At 40.8% G+C, this 11,717-nt stretch overlaps 1 protein-coding gene across 1 annotated transcript in view; it reads right to left on the reverse strand.

Moving 5' to 3' along the window:
• Window positions 1-10,745, reverse strand: part of LOC133109502 (zinc finger E-box-binding homeobox 1-like) — a 29,523-nt gene extending 18,778 nt beyond the window's left edge. Inside the window, exon 1 of the mRNA XM_061218825.1 lies at window positions 10,575-10,745. The gene's annotated coding sequence lies outside the window, so the exon portion shown is untranslated. The remainder of the gene's footprint in view (window positions 1-10,574) is intronic.
• Window positions 10,746-11,717: the final 972 nt, after the last annotated feature.

Here is an 11,717-nt window from a genome sequence, read left to right on the forward strand (position 1 = left end):
AATGTAAATAAATTAATTAAATGTAAATAAATTAGCCATGAAATATATCAATAAACGCAACACAAATCAATATTGTTTAGTGTGGCAACAGCATTTATGAGGAAGTGCAATAAGTGTATTTAAGGTTGTCCTTTTGTAATTTTTTAAAGGACAATGACTTGAAATAATTAAAATAATTGAAATAAATTAAAAAACAGGATAGACTACATATAAGTATAGAGGCTTAAAGACAGCACCCTTCTCTGAAAAATACATACATGCCCAACTGACGCATTTTGGAGCCAAGTGTATATTACATATTGTAGAAAATGGCCTTCTAAAAAGGCACAGTAGCACTTATATTTAAATCATCAATCATGAATGTCTCTGTACAAGCTGTTTGGAGTTATTTTCTACCCCTCAACCAGTCATTTCAAAGCCAGCGCATCGTCAGAAGCTTAATTGTGAGAAAAGTATAGAAAATATCCTTCAATGCATATAAAAACTCTGTGGGCAGATCAGATAGAATACACTTAAACTGAAACAGCATATTAGAAATCCCAGAAATATTAATTCCCTTTCATATCACCACACAGAAGAAATCATTTTGCTTAGAAACCGTGTTAGCTCACCAGCACAGAGAGGATAATGCGTTCTAGCAGAAGACGCACAGCAGACACTGGCCTTGCAGATACAACACAGCATCCACACCGTGAGCTGCACAGCCAGCTCCGAATGCCCGAGGTTCTGCTCCTCCTTCACCACGTTTCACAACCACCACTCAATAATAATCAGTACAAAATGATCTTTGTCATTGCAGGGGGAAAAGGACTCTGTCCTGTCGGTTAATCTGACAGAATGTCAAAAAGTCTTCCCAGTAGTGGGTCATTCACAGCAATGCAAAGGACTGTAACTGGTCTGCATCCATTTCCCACTTCAGGACATGATGTACCATACACACACACTGCACTCCTACACACACTGCACTCACACACACACACACACACACACACACACACTGCACTCCTACACACACACACACACACACACACACACACACACACACACTGCACTCCTACACACACTGCACTCACACACACACACACACACACACACACACACACACTGCACTCCTACACACACACACACTACACACACACACACACACACACTGCACTCCTACACACTGCACTCCTACACACACACACACACACACACACACTGCACTCCTACACACACACACTACACACACACACACACTGCACTCCTACACACACACACACACACACACACACACTGCACTCGCACACACACTGCAAGCTACAAACATGTACTTCATATACTATAGATATCTGACAGTGCAAGGACATTTAATTGGCAGATACTGTTTCTGGCATCCTGAAATGATTGCTTTACCCAAATATCTCATTTAAATGACTCAATATTTTTATACAGAGTGGTGATCTGAAACAAGAAGGGGAGTTTCACAGTGTTATCATATTTCTAAAACAATATAATAGCAGCTTTTGATTCACTGCAGATTTGTTTGTGTTTGTTAACAATATTTTAAATGATATGATTCATTTCAAAGGGAAAATTTTGGCAATACTGTCAAATGTGACAGTATATATTTTGCTCTAAAGCTCTTTCAAAGGGGAAATATCCCTTAAACACAGACGTAAATAAAAGGCAGATATTGTTAAAAATTGGAGATGTCGTTGCCGTTTCGTGGAGTAGCAGCCCTACTCAGGCCGTCTCCATGGCGACCATGTGCTTTAAATATTTCTCTGATTCAATCTTTACATATTCAGTCAAACCTACATTTCAGAAAAATAGTAAGGGGAAACTATTTCATTATTTATTTTTCATTCCTGTTTGGGATTACTATGCCTTTTTAAATCAAGGACATTCAGAACAATTTGGCCCACATCTTATATTTCCTTCTGAAACTTAATGACATAAATATTTGTCAGAGAGCTTGCAGAGGTATGGTGCTCCAGACTTTGGAGGTTTGTGAATGTGGGAACATGGTTACCAAACTGGTTACCTGTGCTGGAACAGATAACCCTGGTTCATTACGTGGTAAAACCATAGAAAAGAGTCAGTCTATGTTTTTTCCATTATTGGCTTGGTTTTCATTACCTCCATGGAAAAACCATAGATAGCCAGAGTGACTAAGCAGAAAGTCTCTGCACTGTGCACTGTAGGTGGCTTTGATCCTGACGGGGTGTGTGGGACACAGACCAGCTGACTAACTCCACGCTGACACACGAGCGCTGACGAGCCAGTTTCACTATGAGTGCTGGGCCTGGGAGCCTACGGCCCAGCCGCGCTTGTGTTCTCCTGACCAGCCTCCTCTCCTGCACCGCGTCAGCCGTGATGCAGCCTGCACCTTCACCAAAGCCACCACTGCACACGGCCGCTGGCGCGGTGCGCGGGGGAATCAGATCCGTGCACCGGTGCTCTGTAGCTGCAGCTCTCTGCAGAGGGGCGCCCCCCAGTCGCCCGTGCACAGCAATCATTAACACAAACTATCACTACATTCCTCATTTCCTGCAAAACTGACAGGATACTGTGTACAGTACAATTAATATTCATAAGTGCCAAGACAAGAAAATATCAACATTTATCATTTTGAAGCATTTCATATTATGCATTACGCATTAAATATTTGCAAGAGAATACTAAATTGTGAAAACGAAATGTGTTTTGAAAAGTTATTTAAAAACTACCTCAGAATACAAATATAATAATATGTCTTCAAAATAATAATGTTGAAGGATTCTCATCACAATAATAGGCCATCATCATAATAATAGCATATTTTGCAATTGTTTAAGTAATAATGTTCCATATAGATATTCCAGTTATTCACAAATATCTGAGGAATATTCAAACATATTGAAATAATCAGTCAGAGCATGCATATGTATGGATGTTTTCATTGTTTAATAATCTTTCATCACTAAAGAAAGCTATCGTCCCACAGATATGGACACCAAATGGTCCTATTACTGTTTAACACAGATCATCAGAAGGCTAAAACAGACTTAACTTATACAGTATGTGTTATAAATTCAGAAACACGCTCAATTTAGAAAGTAGGACAGTCTGTTTGCGATATTGCAAAGTGATTTAATCCATTGTCTTTGTCGAAGTATCCTTTGTAAATTTATTGCAGATTTAGCTTTGTCGTATTTAATGTGATCATTCCTTTTACTCTAAAAAACTGAAGAAAAACAACCGACCAGCACAGACTTCAAAGTTTTAAAATATGTTCCTTTTTAAAGTATGTATGAATCCTGGCTTGTGCGTGTGAGTGTGTGTGTGAGTGTGTGTGTGCGTGTGTGTGTGTGTGTGTGTGTGTGTGTGTATGTTTGTAGCTGTATGCATGCATGCATGTATGTGTGCTGCCATTTACAGCACTGAAAAAGTATTTAGTTTATGAATGCATCTGTGTAAAATCTATCTTTTGATATTCTTTCATGAACTATTCACCACATTTGAATTTAATTATAAACAATCTATTTGATTTTAATTACAAATAATCTATGGCCAAAATACACAATGTGCTCAAACATTAAGTTGTATAAAGTTTAAGGTATGCCCATAAATAAATAAATAAATAAATTTTTTACTCTGCTTGGGATGGGTTCAACAATCAATATTGTGCAAGAACGTATAGGGTAATCTCTTCATTTGTTCCAGGGCTATATATATATATATATATATATATATATATATATATATATATATGTGCAAGTATGTACCATGGTTTTAACTAATATTGTTCAATTCAGAGATTAAAAAATGTTTTTCTTGAAAATATAGCCTCCAACTATACTGTTTTTTTAGGTCACATTGGTCACTCCAGTGAATGACTGCAGTAATGACAGAATCAATCAGTTAATTAATCATATTTCAGCCGTACAACTGACAGTATGAATGCAACAAAATATACATCCAAACAAATAGTCCTCAGACCACTTCTTGTAAAATACTTTTGCAAGATGAATTCAGTGAATACCATAGCTCTGTATTCAACAATGACAATGATTTCCCCACAGATAGAATCCATGTACAGGACCACATTGTTTGAAAAAATGTTATTGTTCCAAAACCTTTATCGGTACCAACAATCTATTAATTTCTTCAGCATTTACTAAAAGCTGTGAACACAAAATATGAACGTACAAAAAACTGCTTTGCGCTCTTCAATACATTTAAAATACTACGGCTTTGCAATTATGCTGCCATATGAATATTCAGTTCTTAGAATTTGTTTACCTTACCTCTTCTGAATTTAAATAGCAGAATACCTCTTAAAAATGCATCTGATTACATCTGTAATTTGTTTGACCAACTTAAGTCTTGTACCTCTATGCTAATGTGTCTTGTGATTTTATCTCATAATGAAGGACTTGGTCTCGGAATGAAGAGACCGAGGGGGTTTGCTTTTCAATCAGTTAAAAAGTGCAGCTCGTCTCGAGCCGGTTTCACTTTAACTCTTTGCGGCTCCCCTTTGAGAATGGAAACAAACAACACGCTCACTGTGTCAGGGGTGTGATGATGGAGACAACACGGCCGGCGTGCAACATGGCACCCCGACCCTTTTTCCTGTTTTTAATAGAGACCGTGTCTTGTGTCATTTTCAAATGAGTAATTCCTCCAAAGTCAAACACCTACACAAACCCCACATTTGTTGTTTTTTCGCCCGACGCGAAAGAAATACACCGGCATGCAACGGCCTGACCTTTTACTGATGACTGTGCACGCGGCTGGCGGGGCTAGCGCAGGGAGCTGAACTGCAGTTAGGTTCTCAGACCTGACGCTGCATCTTCCCCAGAGGGGTGAGAGTGAGAGTGAGAATGAACGCATGTTTATCTGGACGCCGACCTCAGGTTCACATTACCTAAGGCCCTGGCTCCCAAACTAAGGGGTCATAAGGTACGAGTGAGAAACATAGCTGTCTGCTGTAGACAGTATATTCTTTACTTTCCATAGACGTCAAATTAAGCACACCGCGCTAGATACACAAGCCGCTACAATTTACATCCATACAGTAGCTGTGACGCGTGTTAAATAATTTGAATCCCACAATTCAGCATATGTTGGGCTACAAATTATGAACGACTGGGTTACAGCTTAATTAAGTTTTAGAACCCATGTTATAAAATTAGCATGTAAAACAAAACAAAAAAACTGCTGTGTTTGTGTCTGTTAAACTGATACAAAGTATCTTCAATAGGCCTGCACATCCAAATTGACATGAGCGATATTTTGCCATTTTGTTGAAGTTTGACTAATTCGACCTGTGTAGCCCTGGATCTGTGTGACGCTAAATCCTATCTGCCCAAGCCGGGTCTGGTCTAAATTAGCAGCAAATTGAGTCTAATTTTTCCTTTCATGAAAGCGAGTGACACCACGGAGCACGGTCTCTCATTAAACCCGCATCGCGCTGGGATGGCTTTCATTACCCGCAGTACAGATTTATTTACTTGGATTACGACGGCATTCTTCAGACGCTCTTTTATTTGAATGGGTCCAATAAATCTCTGAGCGGAGCGGGAGGCGAGCGGAGCGGGAGGCTGGGGCGGAGGTTTCTGAAGGACTGACAGCGGGGTTGGGCGGGAGATGCGTGACTGAACTCCTCAAGTGCGGATTCGCCTTCGCCGCGCTCGGTGTGAAAGAACGCTGCTCCGGAGGGTTCGGTTTTTACGAATTTACAGCAATGATGTTTGCGGTATTTACGTCAATGCGGTGGTATTTCGTTGATTTTTTGGCATCCTGACTTTCGAAAGTATGACTCATCAAAGCGAGTAGCCTAATGAAAGAAACTGAAAAGCACCATGTTTGTAATTAAAGCACCGAGCTCCACGTCATTGACAGCACGCGGACAGGCAGGTGTAGCTGTTCAGGGCCAATCAGAAAAGTGTGCCTCTTTCAAAGGGTTTCGGTGTAATGTTCATGCTTTCGCGCTATATTCCTGCATTTCCAACAAATATGCTAGCTTTAAATAGCTGCTCACATTGCATTTTGCAACAGTTTATCATCCCTAAGGTATGTTGGTTAGATAACTTCGTTGGAATCCTTTGCATTTCGTGTTAAACCTGTACGGAGTACTGCGAGTGGAGTGTTCAGCGTTCCTCAAAGGATTGTGGTCGGGAAAAAAACCCCAGAAACACACGCAAAAAAAAAAACACAAATACGCAACTGTCTGAGAAAAAAGACATATAATAGCCTAGTACAATTCAACAGCATTATTGCAGATTCACACAACCAAATACAATTATACACAATTTTCTAGCAGCATGGAAGAATAGGTTAATCTCCAATTCAACCTGTATAGGACAGAGGTCATGAAAGGGTCATTGTGTGCTTACCATGAGCACAATGTAAAGTGCATTTCCTTAAACTTAAAGTAATGTTGTTCATATCAGTGATCACTGTGTTCCACAATAAGATCGCATTTGGTAAGTTTAACAGGGTCTTTAGTTTTGAAGTAGGCTCAGCTATTTACAGAACAACTTATCTTATTAAAAGATGCCACAGTAAATCAGTAGTTTGTCAGAACAACACAGTGATTGATGAGTCCTCATCAGAGAATCCAAAAACACACCATTTGTGTTAGGGACTAAACGTGACCACACACTATGTACTGAACTTGAGTCAGCAGACTTGCATGCAGTAAGTCTTTTTTGGGCCTTTTGCCCAAAGTTTGCATGTTCTCCCCATGTCTGTGTGGGGTTTACATGTTCTCCCTGTGTCTGTGTGGAGTTTACATGTTCCCCCTTTGTCTGTGTGGAGTTTACATGTTCTCTTTGTGTCTGTGTGGAGTTTACATGTTCTCCCCGTGTCTGCGTGGGTTTCCACTGGGTACTCCGGTTTCCTCCCACAGTCCAAACACATGCAGGTTAGGTTAACTGGATAGTCTAAATTGTCCTTAGGTGTTTTTTTTTTTTGTTTTTTTTTAATGGCATTTGGCAGATGCTCTTATCCAGAGGGATGTACAGTTGATTAGACTAAGCAGGAGAAAATCCTCCCTGGTGCAATGCAGGGTTAAGGGCCTTGCTCAAGGGCCCAACAGCTGTGGGGATCTTATTGTGGCTACACCGGGGATCGGTTCCCAGTCATGTACCTTAACCACTATGCTACAGGGTCTCTGCAAGTGTGCTCCTGCCGTTGCCCTTGACCAGGGCACTGCCCTCAGAGCTGGAGCTGGTCCCTGGGCACTGCACCATGGCTGCCCACTGCTCCTCAGTAACTGGGATGGGTCAGATGCAGGGGACACATAAGGCAGTGACAATAACATTGAATCTAGTCTAATCTACGTAATTTTGTAACCCTGAGGTAAGGATACTCTGTTCAGTCAAAGCACTGACTATTCGAGCAGGGTCCCTACTCCAGGTCTACCTGCTGAAATTCCATGGTCTGCCACGAAATGCTATACATTACTCCTGGGTCCAGGAAAATAATATTGAATAATATTGACCACAAGTTCATGGACTACCGCCCCCCTCTCAATGCCTGGCGGAAGATAATAAAGGAAAGAGGCACAGTCTCCATTAATGATAAATAAAGGATAAAGGCACAGTCTCCATTAAAAGATTGTGCCTTGTGCCATTTGGGCCCCAGGGTTATTTGGGCGATCCCCACCTCGTTGCACAACAGCGCCTCCTCTGGTTGGGCACATGCTGCACCTGCCTGAGATATGTTCCTGTTGTGGGACAATAAATGTATGCAGAAGTACTCTGATCAAATAGGGTTTCAGGGTTGTATTTTGTGATCATTTTTCCTGTGCAGTGTCTGTAAACCGGTGTGAATTCTGGAATCTAGCTGGCTAGGTTCACATTCTAGTGTTTATTTATTCACTGAATTCTAGAAAGGTTTGTAATAACATTCTTCTATGAGCTTACCTTTGTGTTTGTATGAGCTTGTTCATTGGTTCTCTCCCTCTCTGGAGTTTATCTCTGTGCTCATTTCATTGGAAAATCTGCCTTCCCTGACAGTAGTAACCATGACAACATTTTCCTGCTAGTTGGAGTGCAGGTACCCAGTCACCCCAGCTGGTTTAAAATAATAGCAATACCTGAGCAACACCTGAGAAACACCTGAGCAATACCTGAGCAATACCTGCTCTGATCACAAGTGCAGAACAGTAGTAGTATTAGCTGGCTTTGAGCAGAGTTAAGAGTATAGAACAGCAGTAGTATTAGCTGGCTTTGAGCAGAGTTAAGAGTATAGAACAGCAGTAGTATTAGCTGGCTTTGAGCAGAGGTAAGAGTATAGAACAGCAGTAGTATTAGCTGGCTTTGAGCAGAGTTAAGAGTATAGAACAGCAGTAGTATTAGCTGGCTTTGAGCAGAGTTAAGAGTATAGAACAGCAGTAGTATTAGCTGGCTTTGAGCAGAGTTAAGAGTATAGAACAGCAGTAGTATTAGCTGGCTTTGAGCAGAGGTAAGAGTATAGAACAGCAGTAGTATTAGCTGGCTTTGAGCAGAGTTAAGAGTATAGAACAGCAGTAGTATTAGCTGGCTTTGAGCAGAGTTAAGAGTATAGAACAGCAGTAGTATTAGCTGGCTTTGAGCAGAGGTAAGAGTATAGAACAGCAGTCACGCTAGTTTGCTTTGAGCATGTTAGAGTGACGTGTATAGAACAGCAGTAGTGCTACTTTGCTTTGAGCATGTTAGAGTTAAGTTTATAAGAGAATCTTATGTTTTCTGAGCTTTGGGAGGATGTTTCAGCTGTGAGACAAGCTGTTTAAAAACATCTTAAACCACTAAAAAAATCTTAAACCACCCAAAAATACTTGTGATGCTCATAAGTATAGTTAATTTGACAGTTAAAATGAAAAGTCAGCAAGAAGCAGAGAGCCTTACCACTGTAGCTGGAGAATATGCCAAATTAAGATAAAATGGCTTGTATGTGCTTTGATTTACCAAGCCATAATTGGCACAGATATAAAATGGCTATTGGAAAATTTGTCTTAAATCTTTTTGTCAGTTAAATCAATGTGATTTCATTGCAGGGAATTTTTTCTGGACCCCTACCACAACAGTCAGATTTTATTCTCCCTGTTTTACAAATCCCTTGCAGCTCATGACAAAAAATTCACATTATTTTCCTATTCAACTTTTCATCATTTACATTGCAAATCTATCAATAAATCTGTTTGTCTCAGCTCTCATGAACTCCTGTCAATCGCAAAAGCATCAGAAGTATCACAGGGAGATGGCAGGTAACACACAGGTGACACACTAATGTGTAATTGTCAAGCTTGTATATTCTAAAGAAACAAAAGGCCTATCGTGCCAAAGTGCACCCTGGGATGCACACACTTTTCAGCCAGCTGGCGCTGTGTTCTGCCCTGCTGTAGTCTCCAGAGACTGAGACTCTGCTTAAAAATACTTTCTAACAACATGCTGCAAATGCTACCAATCACAGAGAAATGGCGTGGAGAGAAATGTCCGTGCAGCGTGTGATTAGAAGCAGCTGGCAGGGCGGTGAACGCGCGAGCCGTAGAGCCGTCACCAGCGCAGAGAGGGCCGCAGCTCACCCCAGCCCCCTGGCAGGCTCCGCGCCGCTACCAGGCTAACTATAAAAGATTAGACCATTTATGAAGCAAGGCCATTTGTCCTTAATTTATGACACTATTTACTTCACCATAAACACAGTATGGACAGTTCAGTGGTTACTGAAATTAATTATTTTTTTTGTACGTACATTACAAATTCTTTTTGTAAATCCCTGCAAAATGGCAAATGTTAGCTGAATAAAGGCTCACATCAAAAACAAGGCATAGAGATGTGATGATCTGTGGGAAGGGTGGTAAAGGCAATTAACATTCAGACGTATAGCTTCTTGCATTAGTCATAATTAGTCATAATGAAGATGCTCCCCTCTCCCCCAAAAAATAAATATGTTAATAGCTTTGCCTGGTAGGTACTGTGACACTTGGGCTCTCTGTTGAATGTCAAAACGGGGGGACTTCACTGAGGCTAACAACAATTCTGTCATTGTTGATTTTCACAAAAATAGCAACATTAATGCTACTTCAATATTCAACTGTAGCTGTGTTAGGCACCGATTTATACAAGAATATAAAAACATTGGTGCTATGTCCTGCCATTATAGAATTCCGTCCTTTTTAAATAACACATATACTATACATGTTCATTTTTTAGCATAACATTTAATACTGTAGAGACAAAATTCCACATGTCACTGCAATTATATGTATCATAACTGACACTGAACTGAACTTTGAAGCAGGGGCACTGTATTTAGTATTTAGTATATAGTATTTTTAATATATTTTTAATATTTTCAATAAACTAAACAATGTTCTGAGCAAATGTGCTAAAAAAAATAAATGGTCTTATTTGGATAAATAATAACACAATCATGACACAGATATTATATACATATATATATATATATATATATATATATATATATATATATACAGTTTTAAACACAGTGCAGTCTGATGACCGTGTGCTGATGGCTGCTGCCACCCTCATGACAGCTGTAGCGCAGCTTCTAGAGACACGAAGGAGAGAAATGTCTTTGCAGGAAATATATTTGGTAATTACCTTGCTTGGTTTCTTAAGAGCTCAACTTTTGCCACGTCAGTCTGCCTTGGCCAAGTGTTCAGGAGCAACAGATTATGTTTTTTTTATGTTTTAAGGAATCAGATAGCCACGAAATACATGAAAGCACAAGTCAAATTATCTTAAGCCGCGATTTGACATTCTGGCAATGAGTTGAGGACACCACATCTAAGCACAGACGCCTCCCACTCGATCTCGTGAACACTGAGCTCTCCGGCCCTCCCCCCAACCCTCAGCCCAGAGCATGAGCGATGGCAGGGCGCGCACCCAGGAAACCCCCCTGGCCCGAGGAAGAGGAGGAAGAGGAAGGATGACAGGTCCCTTTCTCAATCACCCCACCTATAGAGTTCTCTGATGCCCAACTCACCCCCAAAATACACAGCCACGCTGAAACCTGCAGAAGGGAAAGCCACATCAACCCAAAATACTGGAACCCATGTTACTGCCTGCAGGGAAGGCCAGGAAGCAGCTGAGGTTAGAGTGTACGGCAGCACATCCCACGAGCGTCCAGAACAGCGTTTGAAACGTGGAAGAGGTGGAAGGAGGATCAGAGGTGTTAGAGAGGGGACATTTTGGGAGGGTGATGGCTGTTAATTGACGATAGGGACACGTGGTGCTTCTACAGAACCGCACATCTGCCTTGTGTTGCATGAATTATGTCCCCCCAGGCTTCTGGGGTTTTAGGGATCTTAGAAGCCAAGATGGAGGTAATGGGAATCACTGGCTTGAATAATCAAGCAAACTGTAACGATTTCTTCAGAAAACACAGTTCTGTGCCTTTTGAGTGCCCCAGAGACAATAGGCTCTGGCAGACTTTGTACTAATAGAGCAAATGACGTTTTTATTAAATAATAATAATAGACCTGGGGTGGAATTAACAGCAGGAAAACAAATCTTTCACTGGGTTTCATTTGATGAGCGCACACTCACAAGCTGGACTTCAAAAAACCTTTCCTGGCCGGTGTGACTACCCAATGAAACAATTCAGGAGCCAGACTGAATGTTTCACCGGCTGCGATGTAATTCTTTTTTTCAGAAAACAAAATTTACATATTGTGCTAGTTTCATGTTTACTCAGGACCTTTCGTTTTGCACACAACAGTTTCCCTTCAGCGTGATAACCTC

Source organism: Conger conger, chromosome 14 (assembly GCF_963514075.1).
Source record: "Conger conger chromosome 14, fConCon1.1, whole genome shotgun sequence".
In the NCBI taxonomy this organism is placed as follows: Eukaryota; Metazoa; Chordata; class Actinopteri; order Anguilliformes; family Congridae; genus Conger; species Conger conger.